This window comes from Chanodichthys erythropterus, chromosome 16 (assembly GCF_024489055.1).
Source record: "Chanodichthys erythropterus isolate Z2021 chromosome 16, ASM2448905v1, whole genome shotgun sequence".
Taxonomy (NCBI): Eukaryota; Metazoa; Chordata; class Actinopteri; order Cypriniformes; family Xenocyprididae; genus Chanodichthys; species Chanodichthys erythropterus.
Window position 1 is genome coordinate 10,317,996 of NC_090236.1, and position 25,228 is coordinate 10,343,223.

The 25,228-nt window shown below is 35.7% G+C and overlaps 1 pseudogene; it reads right to left on the bottom strand.

Annotated features, from left to right (window-relative positions):
* LOC137003537 (polymeric immunoglobulin receptor-like) lies at nt 1–24,881 on the bottom strand (annotated as a pseudogene).
* Between the last annotated feature and the right edge of the window lie 347 nt (nt 24,882–25,228).

Consider the following 25,228-nt stretch of genomic DNA (forward strand, 5'->3'; position numbering starts at 1 on the left):
TTCTTTAACATTTCATAGATTTTTACATTTAAATTTTGCTTTGAAATGGCAGGTTACATTGGGACAACATGCCCCACTATAGTGGTCAGCATGTGTTCAATGATCTGTACTTTTTACCATTGGTAAACATAATGGCAGAATCATTTGTCTTCAAATGATTTTCAAAAATGAAATATTCACTGATAAAGTTGTAAACCATAAAAACCAAAGTTCAAATCTAAAGTAATTCAACAAGCTAAATAAATACAGATGCAAGTAAGAGTCATTAACAGACTACAGTTCAAACACAGTTTCTTTTTACTGGTCAGGTTCATATAGGGCAAGCTGTTCATGCATTAAACAGATACTCAAAGAACAAAAATAACATTTTTTTCCAGGCATAAAAGCCAAAAGACATGCAACTCTAAAGACTCCATCACTGACTCTTTCAACATAAAAGAAATAAAGCTCAAAGAGAAGCATTTTACTCCCTTTGTTTTTCCAACATTGTTTTTTTTTTTTTTTTTTTGGCAACATCCCACACTTTGAATAAAATCACACTCAGTGCAACAACAGTCACCCAAAATAAAGTCCACTAAACACAGAAAATCTCTCCAACCGCTCCTTCTCTTCCCCTCCACAATCTGAGGGTTTTGAGGCTTCTCATTAACCTTAAAAACCTATTTCCACTAATCATCTCAACCCACATCATTAGCCCATTAAACAGCTGAGGATCCCACCAGAAGAGGGAGACAGAGACTTATTTTAAATTTTGCAGAAATTGAATAAAGCACATTAGAAAAAAAAAAAAAAACACTCAAATGATGCATGAATTATGAGTACCCATTAAAAGTCATTATTAAACTGCTAATGCTGGTCTGTAATAATATAAATACATCATATGATATACACGAGACTGAACTCATTAGAACATTGAACCTATATAATGTCCACATAATTGCAGGAAATTACAGAGAACCGGTGCTGGTAACTACAGCATCTAATGCAGGTATATTAAAGGTTCAGTTTACCCAAAAATTAAAATTCTGTCAATACTTCCTCACCCACTTTGAAACACAAATAAAGTTCTTTTTGATGAAATCTGAGAGCTTTCTGTCCCTCCACTAACAGCCTAAATAACTACCACTTTCAAGGTCCAGAAAGGTAGTAAAATCTTCATAAAAGTAAAACATGTGACTCCAGTGGTTTAACCTCAATTTTCTGAAGCGATGAGATAAATATTTTTATAAAGTGGTGTAATAGAATGATAAGTATTGCATTAATAGAAAGCCAGTTACTATAAAGATTTTTCCAAAATGAAGTTTAGCATTTTCTTGTGGTGACGGCGAGGGCAGAAAAGTTGTATTGCTGTCAATGGAGGGACAGAAAGCTCCCAGATTTCATTAAAAAGATTTTTGTTTGTCTTACGGGTTTGGAACTACATGAGGGTGAGTAATTGATGACAGAATTTTCGGGTGAACCTTTAAAAGAGTTCAGGAAGTTACACATCAGAACTTAAGGATAGTTACAGATTTACTTATCTGTATACCGCCGTTTCCACTGTCATAAAACGGGCTGATGACTTCCTTGTTCTATGAAGTCCCTCCTCAGAAATACGTAACGAGTTCTGATTGTGCCAGCGGTTCCGGTGTTGTGATTCGACAGCTGCTTAGCGCAACTTGCCCGGAAAGCTCACGCCTCTTACCATAACGTGGAGATGTTTTACATGTGGATTATAATTTTCGGGAACCGAGTTAAACATAAATTGTAACCATTGATCTCTAAGTACAGCGTCCCTGGGAAGGCCAAACAAAAGTGACTCTACAGAGCGCATTTCATTGCTTGCCTGGTTATTTGCTGTCTCAGAAAACGACATTTTTGTCTTTGTGTCGCCATTGTAGCTTCTCTAAAAGTGCTTTGAAAGGAAGGGGTGAGCACGGTGCTGAGCCATTGGTTGCAATTCGCAACGTCGCCGCTAGATGTCGCTAAAATTTACACACTGCACCTTTAATGCGTAAAGTCCTCAATTAAAATTAATTATTAAACGAATAAAAAATAAATAAGAAGTAAAATAACATGTTTTAATGAACTCTAATTTAATTACAACTAGCAAAACTGCATTTATGTAACCCTACAATTTATGTAGGCCTAATTTGGACTTGCATGAAAAGAAAAATGAAGGTTTCAGCTCTTTCTAAAGTGTTGATGTGTCGTCTTTGTCCTCCATTTGGTCAAGAATCCATTCTGGAATGTACCTGTAAAATGCAGAGAAATTAAATCTAGAAATTCTAGAATTAGAATTATAATTACTTACTACTAATTTACAATGATTTACTTTCAATTGCTCATAAGTTTATTAAGGAGAAGGGTGTGTATGTTATAAACTCACAGCCTTGCGAGGTTTCTTCACAGAGCTGTAGAGGGCGTCACCCTCTGGATCCACTGATGATAAACTCTGTGAATAAACACGATCAGTGTTAAGAATCTCAAGTCAGTTTCACAATCATTAGTGTGTAATTTCTGTGTCACATGACGGAAATGCAAAAAGGTGTGATCATTTACAAACAAGTTTATCTTTTGAATTGGACAAACAGACTGTGTGACACATTCAGAACATTCAAAGACGACACATAATGCCTTATGAAAGATCACAGAACTGTATAACACTGAATTGTCATCCACTGAGGCAGAAGACTGTGAATAAACACATTTGATGATCATTAAATTGCCATCAGCATCTCAGTAAATGTCTACAGATAGATGACTTACAGTAGCAGCTGCTGAACTGCTGGATGTCATCTGGTTTTCAGAGGGAGTCTGAATCAAACAAACACAGATTAGATTATTTTCTGAAGATTTCTGATTTCTATGTAAAATACTCACTGCATTACTGGTGCTGTTGAAATGTTCTTCTTCTCTAATGTGACCCCTCTCTGTCAGAGTGAAATATGAAGATTAAACATCAATATTTTTCATGACAATCTTAAAAAACCCTTTATTTGTTAAGTGAATTACTATACTATACTGTCAGTTCTCCAGAAGTAAGAGAAAACTCACCCGGCTTCTTTCTCAGTCTCCAGGTTACTATTACAACAAGAGAAACAAGCAGCAACAGCACGAGCATCGCTACAAGACTCATGAGCAGAATCCCAACATGCCTAGAGTGATGGAGACATATTTGTGTTTATCATGCAGAACTATACTTACTTTTAATGCATAGCAAGTTCATCTGTTAAAGCAAAAGCCCATTTACATGCCTTAAATAATTGTTTTGCTCATCCTGGCTGCGCATTTCTGTAGTATTAGTCTCTGTGGCCGCAATTAGAGATCGCTTGGTTTCATCTCTGCAATTAAAAATAACATTATTTATAGTGACATGTAACAGTTTGGTATCGGTTGCTATGGATAAATGAATAACAATGTTCACACTTACATGTGTGTTTCAGGTATTGAGGCTGTAGTCATAACTCCTGCCAAAAACAGAAACAGAGAAACAAGTTTCTTAGTGTAACGTATGGAGACTCAGGCAGGAGATCCAAGTGCAGCATTTATTTACAAGTGAGAGTGGTCGTACAGGCAGGGTCAATCAGGATCAGACGAGAACAGCAAGGGACAGGCAGAATCGTAATCAGGAAACAGGCAATGGTCAGGACAGGCAGATATCATTCGCAGAGCAGTATACAAGGCAAGGGTCAGGACAGGCAGCAACGGGTCATTAAACAGGAACAGGCAAGATCAAACACAGGCAGAAAGGAAACAAGGAAACAAGGAAACAAGGAAACAAGGAAACAAGGAAACAAGGAAACAAGGAAACAAGGAAACAAGGAAACAAGGAAACAAGGAAACAAGGAAACAAGGAAACAAGGAAACAAGGAAACAAGGAAACAAGGAAACAAGGAAACAAGGAAACGCTCGGTAATGACACACTGGGTAATCAAGACTTTGCAGTGATGTGGTGTGTGTGTGAGTCTTTTATAGTCCTGGCAATGAGTATCAGCTGGGTGTGGTGATTATTGTGGAGTGTGCATGGCTGTATGTGGCAACAGGTGATTGGTGGAGTGAGTGCATGTGATAGGCAGAGAGGATTATGGGTAATGTAGTCTGGGATGTGACAGGAACAGATGTGATCGTGACACTTAGTTTCGTGTTATCATTAATGAAAGAAGCTGTTTGTTATGGAAACTTAATTTAAATTTTTGTCATAAAATGATCTTAACTTAACTTAGTACTATCTCATAATCTTGACTTTTTAATTACTTTTTACTTTATTTTTGATTTATTATTATTTTACTTTTGTCAGAATTTCAGCTTTTTATGTCATAATTTTAACTTTTCACCTCATAATTTAGAACTTTTTTCACAAATATGACTTTTTATGTCATAAATTCAGGGGAACCATCAGGGCCCTAAAGGCGCTCAGAGAGGAAAATAAACTTCTAAATCCCTTTGAGGAAATCTGTCAGTTCATTTGCTATAGCCATAGGGAGTCATTCAGAGACTAATTTTAAATTACAGCAAAACTGACCAATCATATAGTCCCTTTAATAGGTGGGGCTTGTTATCACTAAGTTTGTGACGTATTCCGCCCAGTGTGGGAAACTCAATCAGAAAAACAACAACAAAAACACTGTTCCCTATGGAAACCACAAGCAACATTAATGAGGCAGACATAGTTTGGTAATTTATTATGCACACTGTTTTCAAGATTAAAAGAACATCTGGAGTTAATTGGCAAAGGAAGACCTAAAAATATTTGGTCAGTCTAATATAAAGGCCTTAGCGATGTTAAATTGCAAAGAATTTGAGTTTTCGTTGAAGGGTGTGTCCGTGGCGGCCTGACAAAGTTTGGGTTTTCGCCATGAAACAGGAAGTTGTTGTAAGTCATACAATGTCCAATCTGCCCCAAGTTCACGTTTGATAAGAGTCCTGGCCTAAAGACGTCATCTACATGACAATATTCAGTTATTCATAGAGCCACCTGTTAGCAACAGGAAATGGCATGCTTTATACTTTATACTGAAACACATTTAAATATAACACGAAGTACCAAACATGCTTGAAACACGTTAAATCGTGCAACACTTGGCTAAGTGCTAATGTATGCGATAGTGCCATGAATCAGGAAGTTGTTGTAACTCAGGCATACAATGTTTAATCTGCCCCAAACTTCACATCGATACAAAAGTTGATTCTTTTGCTGTATAGTCCACTCTTGACTCTAAGGCTATTAGGAGTCGAGGAATCGACTCTTTTGGAGTCGACTCTCCATCACTATTATTTATGTTTAGCTGTATTTGAGAACATAGTTATTTTGCAGAATTAATGGTCAGTCTGTAAATTTAACTTAGCAACCATGAAAATTGTCTGTAATTCTTTTGCATAGTATTTACATTTTCCCAAATCATAAGTTTAATACAGTGTGTTATTTAATTGGCTGCTGTGCCAGTCTAATGATATGTTTTATTATTATCAGCATTGCTTGTTTGTGGTGATAGAATCCAAAATGCCACAATTGCTGTTCACTGATGATGTGGAAGTATCTGTTGCCATGTGCATTTATTGTCAAAGGTAACATGCAGTATTATAGAAGAGGACACAGTATGTTAGGCTGATTTTAGGCTGAGTTTACTTTTTGTGGTGAAAGGGCCACGGTTTGAAAATCATGGTTTGCTACTGCTTTTATGTCATTATTACATAATTGCACTAAACAACGCTTGACTCCAGAGTATTACATTGTCTTTTCTGATGGATAAATGATTGTACAGATTTCATTTCATAATTCGTTATTAAACATTAAAAATATTTAATCTGCTCCTTACTGTTTACTAATGTATTCAAACTTGTAGGATTTCTGTTGGCAGATGACTGTGTTGTGAACCTGCAAAACAATGTAAAAAGAGAAAGACAAGTATGTTCACTCAAAATTCCAAACCTTTATGACTTTCTTTCACAAAGAAGAAACAATGTACTTGTCACTCGTCTCTATGCACTTCTTTCCTCCAGAATGCCAAGGCATTTAATGTTAATGAAATAAAACTATTATTTGGCTTCAGTAGAGTTAGAAAACAGTCAACTTTCATAAAACCTTCATGGTGGTTTTGTGACCTTTGTTGAAGGCCATTTATTGTATTCGCACGAAAAAGAACGAACAGTAAATGAAAGTCATTTATTAAAGTACAGAATCAAACCAAACTAATATTTACAGATAATAAGCTTAATTAGCCCAACTCATTCTTTCACATATAGAAATGAATCATTATTTCATAAAGATATTTATAAAGGTAAAAAAATCAAAATATTGTCCCTTATGGAAAAGGTGTGACTGCAGTCTAAGTGGAAGAGAGGGGGTACGCAGAAGGATGTCAGACAGTATGCCACACAAAAGGTTGGAAACCACTGTTTTAAGTGGTCAAAAATGTCACCTACGTGTCTGTCACAGAGTCAGATGGTGTAGCTGTTCGGCGGTTTGTCACTGCTTGAAAGGAGAAAAACATGAGGTTAGTTTTAGTGCATTAAAAGGAACCTCGGATGCAAAATTCACATAAAGTTTGAGCATAAATGTGTGTTGGCAGTGTGTGTACACAATCACCCTATAATGGTAAAAAACCCACCCACTCCTCTTTTTTTTAATCCCCATAGATCATAAGCAGTGTCTCAGAACAAGCATTTGCAGATTCTACCATTTGTGATGTCACAAAATGCCTAGGCCCCGCCCATGACGGCTGACAGACTCTGCCCTATTAGCATAGACTCCGCCCTCAGTGAGCTGTACACAGTCTGCATGTTTATCTCCTGGCCAGAGCGTTTAACAGCAACATTCAAGACATGTATTCTTACTAAAGCTACTAAAGTTAATTCAGTCAAGAGCAGGGAGTGATTTTCTGTTTTTATTGTGTTGTTTGATTCATATTAACAGCATACAGCAGTATGTACTGTATATTACGGTGCTTGCACTTTAATACACAGATCTAATATACACTTGCGATTTCTTTACTTGCTGTTTACGTTCACAGACATAACTGACTGTGCTTATGTGAACTGTGTTTTTTTTTTACATAACTTTGTATTTGACAGTTTAAGCACTCTTAGAGCCATATGTTATTTGTTTTTTTTATTTAGATGTGGAATAAATAATTATGTGTGTTAAGCAATTGTAAAGAGTAAATCATTTAATATGTGTATTTCATTGATGTGTGCAATCAGAAAATCATATATCAGAAGTTTAGACTGATATGGCTTTAATAGATAATACATTTTCATGATGATGAAGAATGGCAATGTCACGTCAGCATGACTGTGAGAGAGATGATACTCAAAACCATTTGCATTTAAAGGCATATGCATGAAAACAGCCCGTTTTTCCTTACACTCAAAAATAGGCATTTACAACAATGTATAATAATTGATCTGTATTTTGAGCTGAAACTTTACAGACACGTTCTGGGGACACCAGAGACTTATATTACATCTTGTGAAAAGGAGCATAATAGGTCCCCTTTAAAAGCATCACTAATTTTATAGCTGAACTGATTTATGATCTTACCACGTTTGGGTTCATTGACAATGAGCTGAACAGGAACCTGCAGCTCTCCTACTGAGCAGAAGAACCATCCAGAATCACTGAGTCTCAGTCCAGTCATCAGCACAGTGAAGGATCTTTTCCCATCATCATCACTGATCTGGATTGATGGATTCTGGGATGTGTGAGTCCTCCCCACTGTGTAACATCTCTGATCTTTATATCTGCACCACTGTTTGAGTTCATTCTGATATCTAGAACTGTAGAAACACTGGACTCTGACATTACCACCTTCATGTCCAGATACACTGCTGCTCACCACAGACACATCAGGAGCTGAACACAGATAGCAAAAATTTGAATTAAATATTTTGTTAAATCTAAACAGGTATCTACAAAAGTAGAAAACCACCACAGTGGTAAAATCACCACAAAACTATTACCTTGTTTAAACAGTCAAAAACACAATAAGATTTGTCCATCAATCCAGCGGCTAAATTTACAATAACATAATTTCCATTTTTGAATTCAAAAAGCATCTTCTGCACTGACACCGCTAAACTGCTTTTTTAAAATACATGAATCAGCAAACCGAGTAATCCAATCCAGAACAAATGGTTCTTATAAGATGGTTCTTTTTAGTGCATTAAAGAAATAGGCTTTTTCTACACGCAACCAGTCCAACTCCTGAACTAATGACTCGGAGTCGGTTTTTAGTAACTTAAAAACATACAGCACAACCAATGTTGTCCGATTCCCAAATGGTTTACACTCTAAATAATAACTGTAAAAAATTAAACAAATTTACACAGTAAAATACCGTTTTTCATTGAACCAGTAATATACCGTAAAAACAATACATTCTGGGTAATATTATTTGTCATTAGCCTATAGCCTACTTTCCCAATAACCCAGAATGTATTGTTTTTACAGTATATAACTTCTGTATATTACAATGAATTCTGTATATTATAATACATTCTGGGTAGTATTATTTGATATTTTCAAGAAAGTAGTCTATAGGCCTCTTTTCTTAAAACAACAAATATTACCCAGAATACAACTGTTTTATGGTATATTTCTGTTTCAATGTAGTGCAGTCAAAATCCCTTGTGAGGCAAGTCATTTTACTCGGCGGCCATCTTTGAAACACTTCTTGGGCAGCTATTTCAGTCATGCAAATACAGCTTCTATCTCTTTGAAAGGATACACATCAAATTCTCCAAAGCTGTTCACCAAGCTTACAATTAAATTTCATATTTGAAATCACCAATGTGATCTGACAACACCTGTATCATAAATGGTGTAATAAATAACATATCATAAATAACTGTATCATAAAATGGTTTCTTATGCTCAAATAGCATTAAAAAGGTTTATTTTTTAGGCTGGAACAGCCAATGCGCATATGCAGTCCTAAACGCTCAGAAGCTTTTAACGGCAGCTGCAGTGATAAGATGACTTTACCAATTGGCGATTGGCTCTTTTATTTAGGAGGCGGGACTTATTCCGTCATGTTGTGTGTTGCACTTTCTCCCATTTATAATTATTTGATTGCACTATCTTTCTATACATAAAGTCTTTGTTTTTGGTGCATCAAAAACAGAGGCTTGGTCTGAAATCACATACTTCAGCAGGCGTATGTGACAAAAGAAGTACAGTTGCCATCCAAATACCCACACTTGCAGTTTTTGCACTTGACCACTTCTTGTCTGCTTACATGACGTATTTCCTGTATTTGGCTCAAGTGTTCAAGTGGGTGTGAAGACTGCAAATATGTGTAGAACTTTTGATTACCCGATGGGACACACCTATAGTCTTGCACTTGCAAATGTTTACAGCTTCTTTTTTTTATTATTATTATTATTTTCAGTACTTTGCAGTTTAAAATACACTTCTAAATATCTGTTCAGTGGTCGCTATGTAACTAACAGAAGACACAATTTTAAATTGTGGTGCTTTTTTAAGTGATAAAAAGCAGTTGCAAATGATGTTCAAAATACACACAGCCTACTCATCTTTGCATCAATAAAATGTGCAACACTTTTTATTTCACTACCAAATACTATGTAATATATAATTAGATTAAGTTACAGTGGAATGTTTTCCTTGACATCTCACGATTTCGGGGCATGTGAGTTCCCGAACATAGTGCATGACTGGATACACTCCAAAGTGGTATTAAAGGTAGTGTGGGTTTAGTGTGCATTTCGGTGATATTTTGAACACTCAAATTGGAAATGTCTATGTTTCCATTTCAGAAATCTGGTCACCTTACTCCAAGAAGGCCACAGGCCGGTATAACCATGCCCACAGATCATAGACAAGGACTTTACCCATCTTCTGTTCTACATCTGATAGTGATTATGTGTCAGTTTTAGTTATTTTATTATTAGTTATTATAATGCATTCATCTGTTTTATTGCTTGAAAAAGTCGTACTGTTTAAGTACTTTTTGTTGCACTTTATTTGTTTCTGATGGGCCGTGTGGTGGGAGGCTTTGAATGAAGAATAATGTCCCTCTCTAACTAATCTTGTGTCTTTTTTAGCTGAACATAAATCATCAAGTGCTCTTAAGAATACAATTATTCAAAACATAGGCTAGTTTAATTCCATTCTAATCCAAATAATCAATCTACCTAGGTCTTAAACACTGCTCTATGAATAAGGCTTTATTGTGGTACACAGGCAGTTATTTAGGCACAACAATAGTTTTCTGAATGTTCAGCTCAAGTCTAGATGACCTTACAAGTCAATACATTAATCAGAATAAGTTCATGTATTACATCTTTAGCAGACCACCCAAAAATCCACTATAATGCAGGAAATCACATCTACTTAATCCAAAATTTCATGGGGGTGGACCTTCAGCTATGTCTGCTTTACAGAATGTAACCAGTATTGTCCATCTCCAGTAGGCTGCCCCTATCAACGGCCTTGGGCCTCCCCACAAACCACCAGAATGCAGGGTACAACATCAAATTAATTCCAATTCTCTGATATCTGAGCCACCAACTTGTTTGGCTGCGTGCGCGGCATAATTTTGATCACCCTTGACAAAATCTCACTCCAGCAGGTATGCTCGACAGTAAATGAAGAACAATCATGATATCTCAGCAACTAAAAATAGTTGGTGCAACATGGGTTTTTCATTATTAACCACCTTCAATTCGTGTTCTCTTTTTTTTACTTGTGCACAGACATAAATATCTATCATATCTAACCAAGCAACAACTCTAACTGTTTCATTATTTGTAACATTCCTTATAGCTACACTATTTCATTATTATATTACATTCTATTTTAATAAAATGCATTATCATGTTTATCAGACTAAAAAAAAAAGGTAATTTGGAAAGATATTCTTTACCTGGTTGTACCGTCAGATACAAATAATAACCAGCGTCTGGAGTGCCATAACCACCAATCTCCACAGCACACCAGTAATATCCAGAGTCTGAGGTCTCCAGACTGTCCCATCGCACTGTAAAAATACTCTGGTCTGGATAATCAGTGATGGAATATTTTCCTGTCTCATTTGAATATGCCAATATACTACAAGAGCTCCAAACTGTCCCCTGACACAAATATTTGCGGTTTTCTTTATGTTGTTTATCATACACACATGGAATAATGCCAGATGATCCGGATTTCACTGCTATATTAAGTTTCAGTCTATTAACTCCAGCAGCACCTGAAGAGAAGAACAAATGTAGAGGAGAAAACATAAAACACTCACAAACTGTACATGTACTGATGTTAATGTATATAGTATAATTATAGCTTAAAGAATTCAAAAATTAAAATTAAAAAGAATTAAAAAATGTTTTAATAATTTAACAATAAACCGTACAATAGTATAATAATGCTTTTTAAACAGAATAATATTTTTGTTTTACCTGAGATGTAAAGTAAAATCCCAGAGAGAATCAGAGGGTGAATCATGTCTACAGTGGAGTGTGTGTGTGTGTATGTGTGTGTGAGAGAGAGAGAATGAGAGGAGCTGGTCACTTCTTGCAGTGTCTCTCTGTTTCCTCCTGTTTCAGAGCAGAAATATCGCATGAAACCACATAGGTGTTAATAAGCTGCAGCAGAAACTCAAACTAGCCACAACACAATAACAAATCAACATTTTACTTGTGGCTAATTTGATTTCATCAAGTTAGTACAAGTTAAATGACAGCAGTGTATAATCTGAATCAGCAGCTTCTCTTCAGATATTTGATATACAACATTTACTCCATACTTTTGTTTAATAAAAACTAAAAAAAAAGAGAGTGTTGTTAATTACTGATTAAAATGTTACATTGTACAAGCTCCCATTTTTACGTGGATCAAGCAAACATGTAATGTTAACTTCATGTGTTTGTATCTGTGGATCTGTTAGATGTTGATGTAAAACAAGCTTAAATGTAAAACAAGCTCTTCTGTTCACGGTCAGAAGTGTCTGTTCCTGTATTATTCTCACTTTTGCTGTTAGTGTGAAGCTAGTCGCGTGTAATCACACATTCAGACTGATGGAAGCCAGCGGTCTGTGGGCGTGACCAGTGTTGCCACCTGCTTTCAATAGAAAGTAGCTAAAACTGGTAGCTAAATGTCACTAAATGGCACATTCATTGATCTATATAAATATGAGCAGAGATCTGTGGGCAAAATAAGAATCTAGATAAGGTTTGTCCAAGAAGCTGTTAGATTTGTCCCTAAACTATTGAAAAAAATCTCAAAAGGGGTGGGAAAGTCACTAAATCTATGATAAAATCCCTAAATTGGCAACACTGGGTGTGACCTCTGAGACCTCTGAGACTAGAGTTGAGCCACAGTGCTGTATACTGTTCCACCTGCTGGAGGCTTCTGGAAGAGCAAGATAATTTTCAATATACTGTACAATAAATCCATGAAATAATATAAGTCTGTAAAACTTACAGCTTCTCTCCCAGGAGCATCATCAACAGTACTGTAGGTTATGTCCTTGATGGGATCCTGTGGAGATAGTGATTGTAATTAAACATGAATATGATTCATCAAATCTTATACATGTCAATATGTCATATTTCAGCGCAATCATGTTAGAGTGTGTCTGGTTTACATACATTTGAGCGTTCATCATTAATAGTGTATATCATAGAAGGTTTAGGTTCTTCAGGTTTAGAGTAGATCTGCATTTCACACAAACTTCACCCTGGCTTACATATAATCAAGTAGATGTTGTATATATTTCAATTCAGACCTATGGAGTGATACTGTTATTAGCATACTATTACTCCACTAGGTCTGAAATGTATTGTTCACCGCAAACATGATGATCTTAAATTTATTAATTATTAATTATTAATTAACTATTAATAAATGTGTAAAAAATGTTGCATAAAATGGAAAACTACATGGTTGGATTCTACAACTGGTAAAATAAAACATGTATAAGACAATACAACATTTATTGTAGGAGCCATACAATTTACTGGTGAGCTGGGGCCAGTTGTACTGTTAGAGGGGCCAGTTACATTTAGACCTTATTGTTGTCATATCATTTTCTGCACTGGGTATTGTTAAGGTTTTAACGGTATTACTACTCTTACCGATACTGCTTATCGATCCGTTACTTTAAGAATATTCTTATCGGTACTTTTTGTTTTTATATAATATAATATAATATAATATAATATAATATAATATAATATAATATAATATAATATAATATAATATAATATAATATAATATAATATAATATAATATAATATATAAAAAGAGCTGAATTAACTTTGCTTTATATTATATAGTGTCCGGCATTTTTGGTCTTTTATTTAAGATACAGTAAGAACATGAACAAAGAAACAAAGTAAAACAAACTGACAAATACATTAAAAACAAAGATACAAATTAAATAAAGTGCTTTCATTTGTTCATGTGTTCAGGTAATATAGGCCTAGACTATAAAAGAAATCTAAGTAAAGTAACCAAATGTAATAACACTGCATGGTTTTCACAGTATACTGTAAATAGATTAATGCCTATTAAAGCTAAATATATTCAGATGAAGAGCTGTGAGTGATTTTCTCTTTGCATTTTGTTGTTTGATTAACATTGATGACACAATCGTCAGAAGGTGACTGCTGTCACTTTAAGACAATAGATATTAAAGGGATAGTTCACCCAAAAATGAAAATTTGATGTTTATCTGCTTACCCCCAGTGCATCCAAGATGTAGGTGACTTTTTTTCTTCAGTCGAACGCAAATTATGATTTTTAACTGCAACCGCTGCCGTCTGTCAGTCAAATAATAGCAGTAGATGGGAACTTCAACTATAACAGTAAATAAAACTTGCTTAGACAAATCAAAATTAAAACCTGCGGCTCGCACAAACCGATCGTTTCGTGTCTTAGGACATCAATGTGCCGTCACGAGCCGCAGGGTTTAATTTGGACTTGTCTATGGAGGTTTTTCGACTCTTATTGTTCAAGTTCCCAATCACTGCTATTATTTGACTGACAGACGGCAGCGGTTGCAGTTAAAAATCCTAATTTGCGTTCGACTGAAGAAAAAAAGTCATCTACATCTTGGATGCCCTGGGGGTAAGCAGATAAACATCAAATTTTCATTTTTGGGTGAACTATCCCTTTAACACACATCGGATTTTCTCCCAGCTGTTCATTTAAGTAGCTAAACACGCTCCAATCCGGTCATTTTAACACATTTTTGTGTGTATTTGATCGCTTGAACGTGCCCCTGAAGCCCAACGTGTAATTTGTTTGTCGATTTGCGATCCATTTTGGACCACGCGCTGCACACACAATTCAGCCTTAGGAACAGCGTCTCTTGCGCGGATTATTGTGCTTTCAACGTTTTCAATGTTAATAATGATTATCAAACATTTACTGCAATATAGCAACAGTAAAGACTACATTTGATTCTGACATTAAGTTTGGGTTTAGTGAGGAAGGAACGCACACAGCTGTGAAGAGAATGAAGGTGTACTAGACGAAACTAGTTTTTAATAGTTTTACCTCAGATATCTTCTGTCTGATCCTTGGAAGCCAAAATTGAAATCAAAAATAAAATTAGCTTAAAGGTGCTAAAGAGGTTCTTTTTGTCGACTGAGTTTTTGAAATGAGCGCATGGGTAAGAACAGCCCCCCTCCTTCACAGCTCATCTAGAGGGAACGCCTCCCAAAACTTGTGCACGAGTATTGGAACACGAGTGTTTACCACCGGCATTCACTGTGTTATTAAGCCGGGCACACATTTAACAACTAGCTAAAACATTCTGACTATGCTCAACATACAGCAATTGTTTCCTGCTCCTGAAGCAGATTTATATACTTTCACATGGAATTTGAACACCGACTGTAATCGCAGACTGAAAGCAACTGGCTCTGACTGGACGCGTTTGAGCGCGATCAGTCATAAGTATCAATTTACATTCATAATCGGCCTTACACTTAAAGCCGCACACACACTTAGTGGATTCATTATGTCGGACTCACCGCAGGTAACTCATAATCTGCAGTTGTTACTCCTGTCTCCTGACAAAAACATTGCATGCGGCGCCTGTGGAGTGTGGAAAGTTACTGGAGCGCGCAGCCGCGCGTCTCTCACATGGATCATCATGGCAGTGATTGACAAGCCAGAGGGCCAATCCGCGCACGTCTCTCACAAGGAACGTAATGGCAGTGATTGACAAGCCAGAGGGCCAATCGTTTACGCGTAAACGGTTGGCTGATATTTTTAAGGCCCTACCTCGTGCACAGATGATGTATATTAATATTATTCCTTTCAGTGCACCTAATAAATAGACTTTTTTATCAGTTAGTAAAGACAGTTTCAAGTAATATTGCAAAAATGTATAAAACAAAACATTTTCTTTAGCACCTTTAATATCACAGGCCTAATAGTGTAAGCAGACATTTAGTTGTTTAGTTCTCTCCTCCATCGTCACCATTAAACAGGGCTTTCATGCGAGTGGCTGCGCACGCAGTAGCTCCTCTCTTCTGGATTGCGAAAGCAAAAATGTATAAAATGAAATATATTTCACACCTCCCTTGTGGGGAAAAAATACAATTTAGGATACTCTGCATACTTATTACAAAAAAAAAAAAAAAAAAAAAAAACAATATTTAAACTAAATATAATGTTTTCTGACACCTTTGCATGTTGCATGTTATTCATATAAGCTTGCTTGGTATTTCTCCTGTTCTTTGTATAGCAAAAAAATAAATAAATAAATAAAAATAAATAAATCCCTCATCACTAAATGAAAGCTTAAAATGAAGGCCTGATTGTTTCAGGGGCCTTGTCCCAGGTCCATTGATTTTGAATTTCTGTGTTACTTTTGCTATATTTTCACACTTAAAACAATGAATGGTAATCTGTCCTCTTTTGTGCCAAGAAATAAGTCTCCTGACAGTTCTCTCACAAGTGGTTCCATTGTTGTCAGCGTTAAGTCTTAAAATGATTAAGTGGCTATATAACACTTAATTTGTAAGAAATTACTTACTCTTTAAATGTTTTGGTTCATCATACTTTTAATCAAAAATTTCCTTAAACTTGTACCATTTTTTTTTAAATTATTATTTCATTTAGCTCTATTCAGTAACTGGGTGTACTCATTTTTGCAACAACATTTTATCACTTTGATAAGAAAATCTTATTTTCCTGAATATTTTTGACATGCTTCTTTATTAAATAAATAAGTCTGCATGATCAATTGTCAGAATTCTTCAGGAAAATAAGATTTATTTATTTATTTATTTATTGTTGGACCATATGGTTAATAAAGTCAAATAATTAGGCTATGTGAGAGAGTCAGCTGTAATATAATTTGCATTCCTATTTGTCAGTGTTGAGGAGCTCAGCTTACCCTGACAGACTGCCCCAGACCAGGTTAGTTTCTCAGCATAAGTTGCCAGAGTAACTGAGTTTGAACTAATTTGAGTTTGCTTTATGAAACAGAATTCACTGATAATAAGTCTGAATAACCAAACTAATCCTGTCTCGTATTCTAATCTTGTTTTATGAAACAGTCCTCTGGTTGAGCTATATAACAATTGGTTTGTTAGTTGTTAGTGTTGATAAAGGTATCCAAACAGTTGCTCACCTGTCTAATAAAACAGGCACTATATAAATTGAAGGAAACACAGATATATCACAGTCCATTACACTGGTTAAAATTGTTGGAAACATTTGGGATAATGCAAGTATCAACTTAACAAAATATATAACATTCTAGTGGTTTTTGGATATTTCAATCCAAAAAGCACAATATGTAAGATATTAAGAAGAGCCAAAAGACACGTAACTCTAAAGAGCCCTCCTTCACTTACACCTTGAAAATAAAAGAAATAAAGCCCAAAGGGGGCATTTGTCTACTCTGGATTATTTATTTATTTTTGGTAACACACCTTTCAACAAAATCAAACTCATTCCTTCAACAGTAACAACGCACAAATCATCTAAACACAGCAAATCTCTTCGCCTTCTCCTCCCCAAGAACTCCACAATCTGAGGGATTTAAGGCTTCTTATTAAGATTAGAAGGCTGTAGGTCCTAAACAACACCAGAAGAGGGAGACAGAGACTCTACAGACTAAATTTGGCAGAAATCAAATACAGCACATAGATCAAAACACTCAAATAATGCCTGAGAAACATTGAGCATAATGGCAGTCTACATGCTACACTAATAATAGTAGTAAGGTTTTCTTCTGTGTAACATTACGTTACATATATCCAGTGGTTAAATTTCAGGCTTTCGACGAGTGCACATGAGTATGCAAAGCCTACAAAATCTTATCAATTGACAAACCAAAAATAAGTCGACAGAGCCCTCTGCTATGAACACTAAAATGCAGATCAAAATCATTCTAGATGTTGGCAGTGTGCAAAGCTACATCTGATAACAAAATCTTTCTGTAGGCCTAAAGGAGAGCATATCAATACAAAATACAGGGTATTGTCCTTTGGACAAGTAAATTGGTCACTTGTCCGACCAAAAAAGTTGTCTGGAAAAAATTTGATTTTTTTTTGTGTAAATATAATTTATTCTGAAGCTATATACTCAACAGTGTTCCGTCAGCTTTTGCATATTTATATCTGCATATTTGTGATATTTACCCCAAGGGCATTTTTTCCCCTAATCTTATTTCATTTTTTTTTTACATTTGATCAATAAATTCAATAAGAAAAATAAAGCAGGACTGTTATGAATCAAATTAAATAATTTACACTGAAAAATTACAACTGCATTAAATAATGTTATGATATTCTTTAAATATTTTTGAATATACAAAGAAGAAGTGTTGGGAAAATTTAAACATGAAACTGAACTGGTAGTAGGTTGCGGCAAGTGACTGTCCTAGTCATTCATTCAAACGATTTGTTCAAATGGCTGATTCATTCAAGAATGAGGCAGGTGTTTTGGAATAGGCTATTACTGAATCTTTGACTCAACCGATTCGTTCAAAACGCTGAATCATTCATTAATAAAATATTTATTAATATTTATATTATCCATTATCAATCGCCACTTACACTAAATGTAATAGAATCATGCTTGCATTTTGGTGATTCCCTAACTTTTTGTTATTGATGTTTTAATCAGGACAAGTAAAGCTCTCTTTCTCTTGCCCCTTCAAAAAATTAATCGTTAATGTCGAGCCCTGATAAGCCTATGTCCCGGGGCTTAGCCCCAGACGGCCCCGGCTCAATTTAACCCCTGCATATATCCTTTATAAGTAAAATTGTGGCTGTATTATTTGTGTCCCCTTCAAAAATTGCTCTTGAGAAATTTTATGTTTATTGTCCCCCCCTACTGTCCGATGAAATTTACGCCCCTGAGATGACTTACAGTAGCAGCTGCTGAACTGCTGGATGCCATCTGGTTTTCAGAGGGAGTCTGAATCAAACAAACACAGATTAGATTATTTTCTGAAGATTTCTGATTTCTATGTAAAATACTCACTGCATTACTGGTGCTGCTGAAATGTTCTTCTTCTCTAATGTGACCCCTCTCTGTCAGAGTGAAATATGAAGATTAAACATCAATATTTTTCATGGACACTCTTAAAAACCTTTATGGAATCTTTCCATTGCAGAAAAGGTTCTTTAGATTTTTAAAATGCTCTTAACACTCACAACAAAATTATAACATTAAGAAATGATTACTGAAAGGTTCTTTGGGGATCCAAAATGGTTTGTATTTTTAAAATTTGTAAATTTGTATCATAAACCCCTTTTTTTTTCTTCTTTTTTTTCAGATTATACAATTAAAGTTGCCAGGGGTTTATGAATGAAATACACAAAAGGTATAAAATACTTTTTATTTTATGTGGCTCTCTGGAATACTTGATTCTGATTGGTCAGTTGTATCATTGTGTTTTTATCATGATGCTAAACTGTATATTTGTCCTGTTTTTGTGTTTTAGTCCCGGAAGCCAATTTCCTATAATTGTGCAAATTTGATGACTCTCAAGTCACTTTAGTCTCCTTCTTCTTTTGTAATGATAAAATTTCAACTCAAATCTATATATATTATTTATGTCCATTTATTGATTTATTTATGAAGCAGCTGTAAATGAATCACATAAAATACTGTTAGTTCTCCAGAAGTAAGAGAATACTCACCCGGCTTCTTTCTCAGTCTCCAGGTTACTATTACAACAAGAGAAACAAGCAGCAACAGCACGAGCATCGCTACAAGACTCATGAGCAGAATCCCATCATGCCTAGAGTGATGGAGACATATTTGTGTTTATCATGCAGAACTATTTTCACTTTTAATGTGCAACAAGTTAATTTGTTAAAGCTTTGTTTCTAATTTAGAGATACAATTAAAACAATGCAAATGACTTCATTTACATGCCTTAAAGGGGACCTATTGTGCAAAATTTACTTTAAGGTGTTTGAACACAGATGTGTGTCAAAAGTGTGTAAACTATAATGGTAAAAATCCACCCACTCCTTTTTTTATAATCCCCATAAATCAGTCTCTCTAAACATGCGGTTCCAGGTTTCCCCCACTCTTTCATAAGAGGAGGAAGATGCCCCGCCCATGACTGGTGACAATCTGCCATATTAGCATATACTGCCCTGAGAGAGCCGCAGCAGTCCGCCATTTCTGTTTACTTGCTGTAGCAGCTGGAGATATACAATGTCTGTTATTGGATTTACCAATGGACATACTGTAAGAGTTTCCATAGACTCTCTGCATTTAAGTCACTGAGGAAACCGTGGTTGAATTTCAATCATGAAGGAAATGTGGCAAAGAAAGTCAGTAAAGTGTTATAGATTTGCGCAAATCATTTTACGGCAGACTGCTTCACAAATGAGGGTCAATTCAACACTGGATTTGCACAAAAGATTAACAACAGCACATGCTAGTCGATGAGTTGAATCAACTCCACAACAACTACATAAATTTATCCACTAACCATTCAGAAACATCCAGTTGTATTCTAAAAGTTGAAATTTCTCTCTCTATCAGTGTCCGACTCCAGTTTGAATAGGGTGACCACCATCAAACGATGTCCCACAAAAAAAGTTTGTGTGGGACAATGTGGGACATGTTACCAACACTAAATCATAACCTGAAACTGTTATATAATGTCTTTCTAACTTAATAAAAACATTTGTATTCTGCCTTTTAGCTGATAAAAATACTTTGTTCTTATTTAGTCCCTTCCAGAAAACACCATTACATCACAATGTAAAATAACTTTTACTTATCGTTTAAATTCAACATCACTGAGCCCAAAGGCAGCATTGACTTGGACGTTTCTTTCTGTTGTTCCCTTTTCTTGTGTGATTCACATGTGCTGTGATGCCTAACGTCATATTCTCCTCTATGTGAAATAGAAAAGCTGCTTTTACATAGACTGCAAAACACTCTTTCGGAATCCCTTCTATCGGCCTCACACAGGTATATCTGAGCCCAGTCTTAACTAAAAGAAGATTTTCTCTTTTTTGTTGCCATTATGCCACCAAAATTTTAATTTACCGAATTATCCATTTGTTTTCTGAAACATGGAATGAATCACCGCTCCACATTTTGATTGACAGCCGTCACAACCTACTAGTGATCATGTTTACTCCTTTCTTTTCAACCACTGGATAGGATTTACAATTTGACAAGCTGTAATAAATGATCTGTGGAGTATTTTCTGCTAAACGTCACAGACATTTTGGGGACACCAGAGACTTATTTAACATAAGGGGCATAATAGATCCCCTTTAAATACTTGTTTTGCTCATCCTTGCTGTGTATTTCTGTAGCAATAGTCTCTGAGTTGAATGGGCTTCATCTCTGCAAATAAAAATAATTTTACTTTGGTGTAATAGGTTCGGTATCGATATCGGTTGTTATGAATGACTGAATAAAAATGTTCACACTTACGTGTGTGTCTCAGATCTTGAGTCAGCATCATAGCTGAAACAAAAAACAGAGAAGTTTCTTAGTTTGATCAGAGTATTGTCATGTTGAAAAAAAAATGCTTTGATAAATCATAATTGTGTTATAATTTAGACTTTTTGACTTAGACTTTTATAACGTAATTATAATTTACATGATTTACTTTTAAAGCATGATTTTATACTTTTTTCATACATTTTAATGACATAATTTCAATTTTGTCATAATTATCTCATATTGACGTTTTGTCATAATTGACATTTCATGTTATAATTTTGACTTATCACATTTTCAGCCTTTTTATGTCACGATTATGACTTTTATTGCATAATAAAAGTAAAAAAAAGAGAAAAAAATATATAAAATGTCAAAAATTACACCTGTCCGTCTCAGAGTCAGATGGTGGAGCTGTAGAAATATTTGTCACAGCTTGAAAGGAGAAAAACATGAGTTTAGTTTTAGTGCATTAAGAGTGTCACTGTTTTTATAGCTGAATTGATTTGTGATCTTACCATGTTTGGGTTCATTGACAATGAGCTGAACAGGAACCTGCAGATCTCCTGTAATACCAACCAGAATCACTGAGTCTCAGTCCAGTCATCAGCACAGTGAAGGAGCTTCTCCCATCATCACTGATCTGGACTGATGAATTCTGGGATGTGTTAGTCCTCCCCACTGTGTAACATCTCTGATCTTTATATCTGCACCACAGTTTGAGTTTATTCTGATATCCAGAAGTGTAGAAACACTGGACACTGACATTACCACCTTCATGTCCAGATACACTGCTGCTCACCACAGACACATCAGGAGCTGAAAACAATCAAAAGCACAATACAATTTGTCAGTCAATTGGTTTATTATTGTTTATGAATTTTAAATATCTATATTCTTTGATATTGTAAAGTGTTTACTACTGTTGGGAACACTTTGACCTAAACCGGCTCTATTTTCTTCCGATGCGCAGGTAATGAATATTCTGACAGTGGCTAAATTCAAAATAACATAATTTCCATTTCTGGATCCAAAAATTGTCTGCTGCACTGATACCACTTAAAGGTAGGTTAGGCAATTTTCAGAGAGGCTATTGGCGAGCTAGATTTGAAAGCATAAAATCCCAACCTCCCTTCAGAGCTTCTCCAATGCTACGCCTCCGAAACACATGAAAGTACACAGCAGGGAGCAAACAAACTCCGGCCCTGTTTACACCTGGTGTTGCATTTTGGTCGATCGGACCACACAAGGGTGACACGTAACCATTTACACCTGGTGTTTTAATTCGTCTCTTTTTTGTCCACTTTCAACCACTTCTGTCCTGATTTCCTTCAGGGGATGGTCTATGGTCAGGAAAATGTGTGGGTTTTTTCAAGATCTTTCAATCTAATGGACAAAATAAGCTTGCACAATTTACATATGAACGCACATAGATACTTCAGAAAAAAAAGGAGAGCAGCAGCTTTTGTTTCTGCATTGATAGTTGTAAGACATGGCAGGAGGAACTGTAAAAGGCGGCTGCTGTTTCGGTTGCGGTGCTTGGTGAAAGACTGACATCTTGCGCTGATGTTGTGTCTGTGTGTGCAGGGTGTGAGGAGATAAGAAAATAATGCAAATTTAGAACTAACATTTTATGGTCCTACGCATATATATTATATATATATATATATATATATATATATATATATATATATAAATTAGGGCTTTAACATGTTACTTAGATTAATTAATTAGGGGAAAAAATAATGCGTGAAAAAATGTAACACATTTAACGCACTTGCCCCAACCCAGACCTACACAGGTCATTTGACATTTCATACAGTTGATGATTAAGGTTGTTAAATAATTGCTAATATAGTCTATTATTCATAAAACAGTCTATTGTTGTATGAAATTGCACAGCACCTGTTTCTCATTAAGTAGCTAAACTACCTAATTTCTTGATAACTCTTTTATGCTTGAAGTGCTAAATGACCTACAAAGATAATCAGAGATACAAACTAATAAACTTCAGTCTGATTCTGCCATTTTGAATAGTAGTTATAATTAACGTGATTCATGTAATAATCAGTAGTAGTCTAATTGTCAATGTGAGGGAAACAATAACAAAGCCTTTTTCATCATATATTAGGCATATGATTAATAATAAATGCACATAATGTGAATCAATTCAATAAACTTAGTTGCCTACCTTTCCTGGTAGCCTTCAGTAAATTAACTTCTCTAAGAAAATGATTGCAGAACCGTAGACCATGCCAAATTGGACGGGCAATTAGGCATGTAGCCAGGTCTGGGATGCAGGATGGCTTTAACTCCCCCAGGGGTAAACTCCAGGCATGAAGGAAATATAGACAGGGCCTGGAGATCTCCCACTCTCTTAAGAGATGTAATAGTGAGGAGAAAAGTAATCTTAAGCATCAGGATCTTAGCTGATGTTGTCTCAAGAGGTTCGAAGAGGAACAATATAGACAATATAAACCAGTTGTCGATATAATTTAGCACACGGATGCCCTGAAGCCTCAGCGGGGCTGCATCCATGCACTTGGTAAATGTGCGAAGGGAGAGTGCTAGGCCGAATGGAAGAAACCAATATTGGAACGCTTCGCCCCCGAAAGCAAACCTCAGGAACTTCCTGTGAGATGGAAGGATGAATATGTGGAAATATGCATCCCTTTAGATCTATTGTGACAAACCAGTTGTGGAACCTTATTTGATTCACTATGATAGGAATTGCGAGCATCTTGAACCTGAATCACCTCAGAGAACGATTCAAGTGTCGTAGATCTAAAATCGTATGTAACCCCCCATTTCTTTTTTGGAACTATAAAGTAGACCCCGGACTCCCTGTTTCATTACCGGACCCTACTCTGGAACCCCTGCTGCACTGCAAGGGGGACAGCCCCCAGAGGTCCTGCCAGGGCTCTGACCTCTTCCCTGAAGCCTTCTTAGCCTAAAGGATGGTCCTCAGATTGACCTTCTTATCAACAGGCTTCAGGCAAGAACTCCGCCTCTGCTGCCGTGAGCCCTGAGGAGGTGCCCTAGAGGCAACGCTCTATTTTTGCGCCGTATTTCTTATCCTCTGGTTCCAACTGTTTGATGTCAGAGATTGGTGTCAGGTTGAATAATGAACGTTTTGTGTGACTATGTTTAATACATTTGACTCATGAGTAAGATATATCTGGTTGGTCCCTTATTTTATGTAGCACTCAAATAAAAGTTAACAGGATAGGTGTTACAACATGTTCTTCTTTTTCAGTTCATTTTACATGTGTGTACAGAAATAAATATCTATCACACTAAACCCAACAACAGCACTATTTACATTATTTATAACATTCCTTATAGCTACATTGTTTCATATTTATATTATATTCTATTTTAATAAAAATGTATTATCATGTTTCTCAGAAAAAAATGTAATTTGGAAAGATATTCTTTACCTGGTTGTACTAAAAGATTCAAACAATAATGAGCGTGTAGGGATTTATTGTTACCAATCTCCACAGCACACCAGAATTTTCCAGAGTCCGAGGTCTCCAGTCTGTCCCATCGCACCGTAAAAATACTCTGGTCTTGATAATCAGTGATGGAATATTTTCCCATCTCATTTGAATATGCCAATATATGGCAAGCATCCCAAAGTGTCCCATTACACAAATATTTGCGGTTTTCTTTGTGTTGTTTTTCATACACACATGGAATAATGCCAGATGATCTAGATTTCACTGTTATATTAACTTCAGCAGCACCTGTACAAATGTAGAGGAGAAAACACAAAACACTCACAAACCGCACATGATGTAAATATAGGCCTATACAGTAGAATTATAGCTTAAAGAATTCAAGTTAAACAATGTTAACAATTTAACAACATACCGTACAATAGTTTAATAATGTTTTTTAAATCAGAATCATAGTTTTGTTTTACCTGAGATGTAAAGTAAAATCCCAGAGAGAATCAGAGCGTTAATCATGTCGACAGCGGAGTGTGAGTGTGTGTGTGTGTGTGTGAGGAGCTGGTCACTTCTTGCAGTGTCTCTGTTTCCTCGTGTTACAGAGCAGAAATATCACGTGTTAACAAACAAGTGTTAAAAGTGTTAACAAGTGAGCAGCTGCAGCAGAAAACTCAAACTAGCCACAACACAACAAATCAACATGTTACTTGTGGCTAATTTGAATTGTGGACAGGTTAATGCATGTTAAATGATAGTGTATAATCTGTATCAGCAGGTACTCTTGTTCAATTTGTTATATAGCATTTACTCAAAATAGCTGTCTATATACTAAAAAAAGAGAAGGTTGTTAATTACTGCACAAATACTGAACAAAATGTTACAT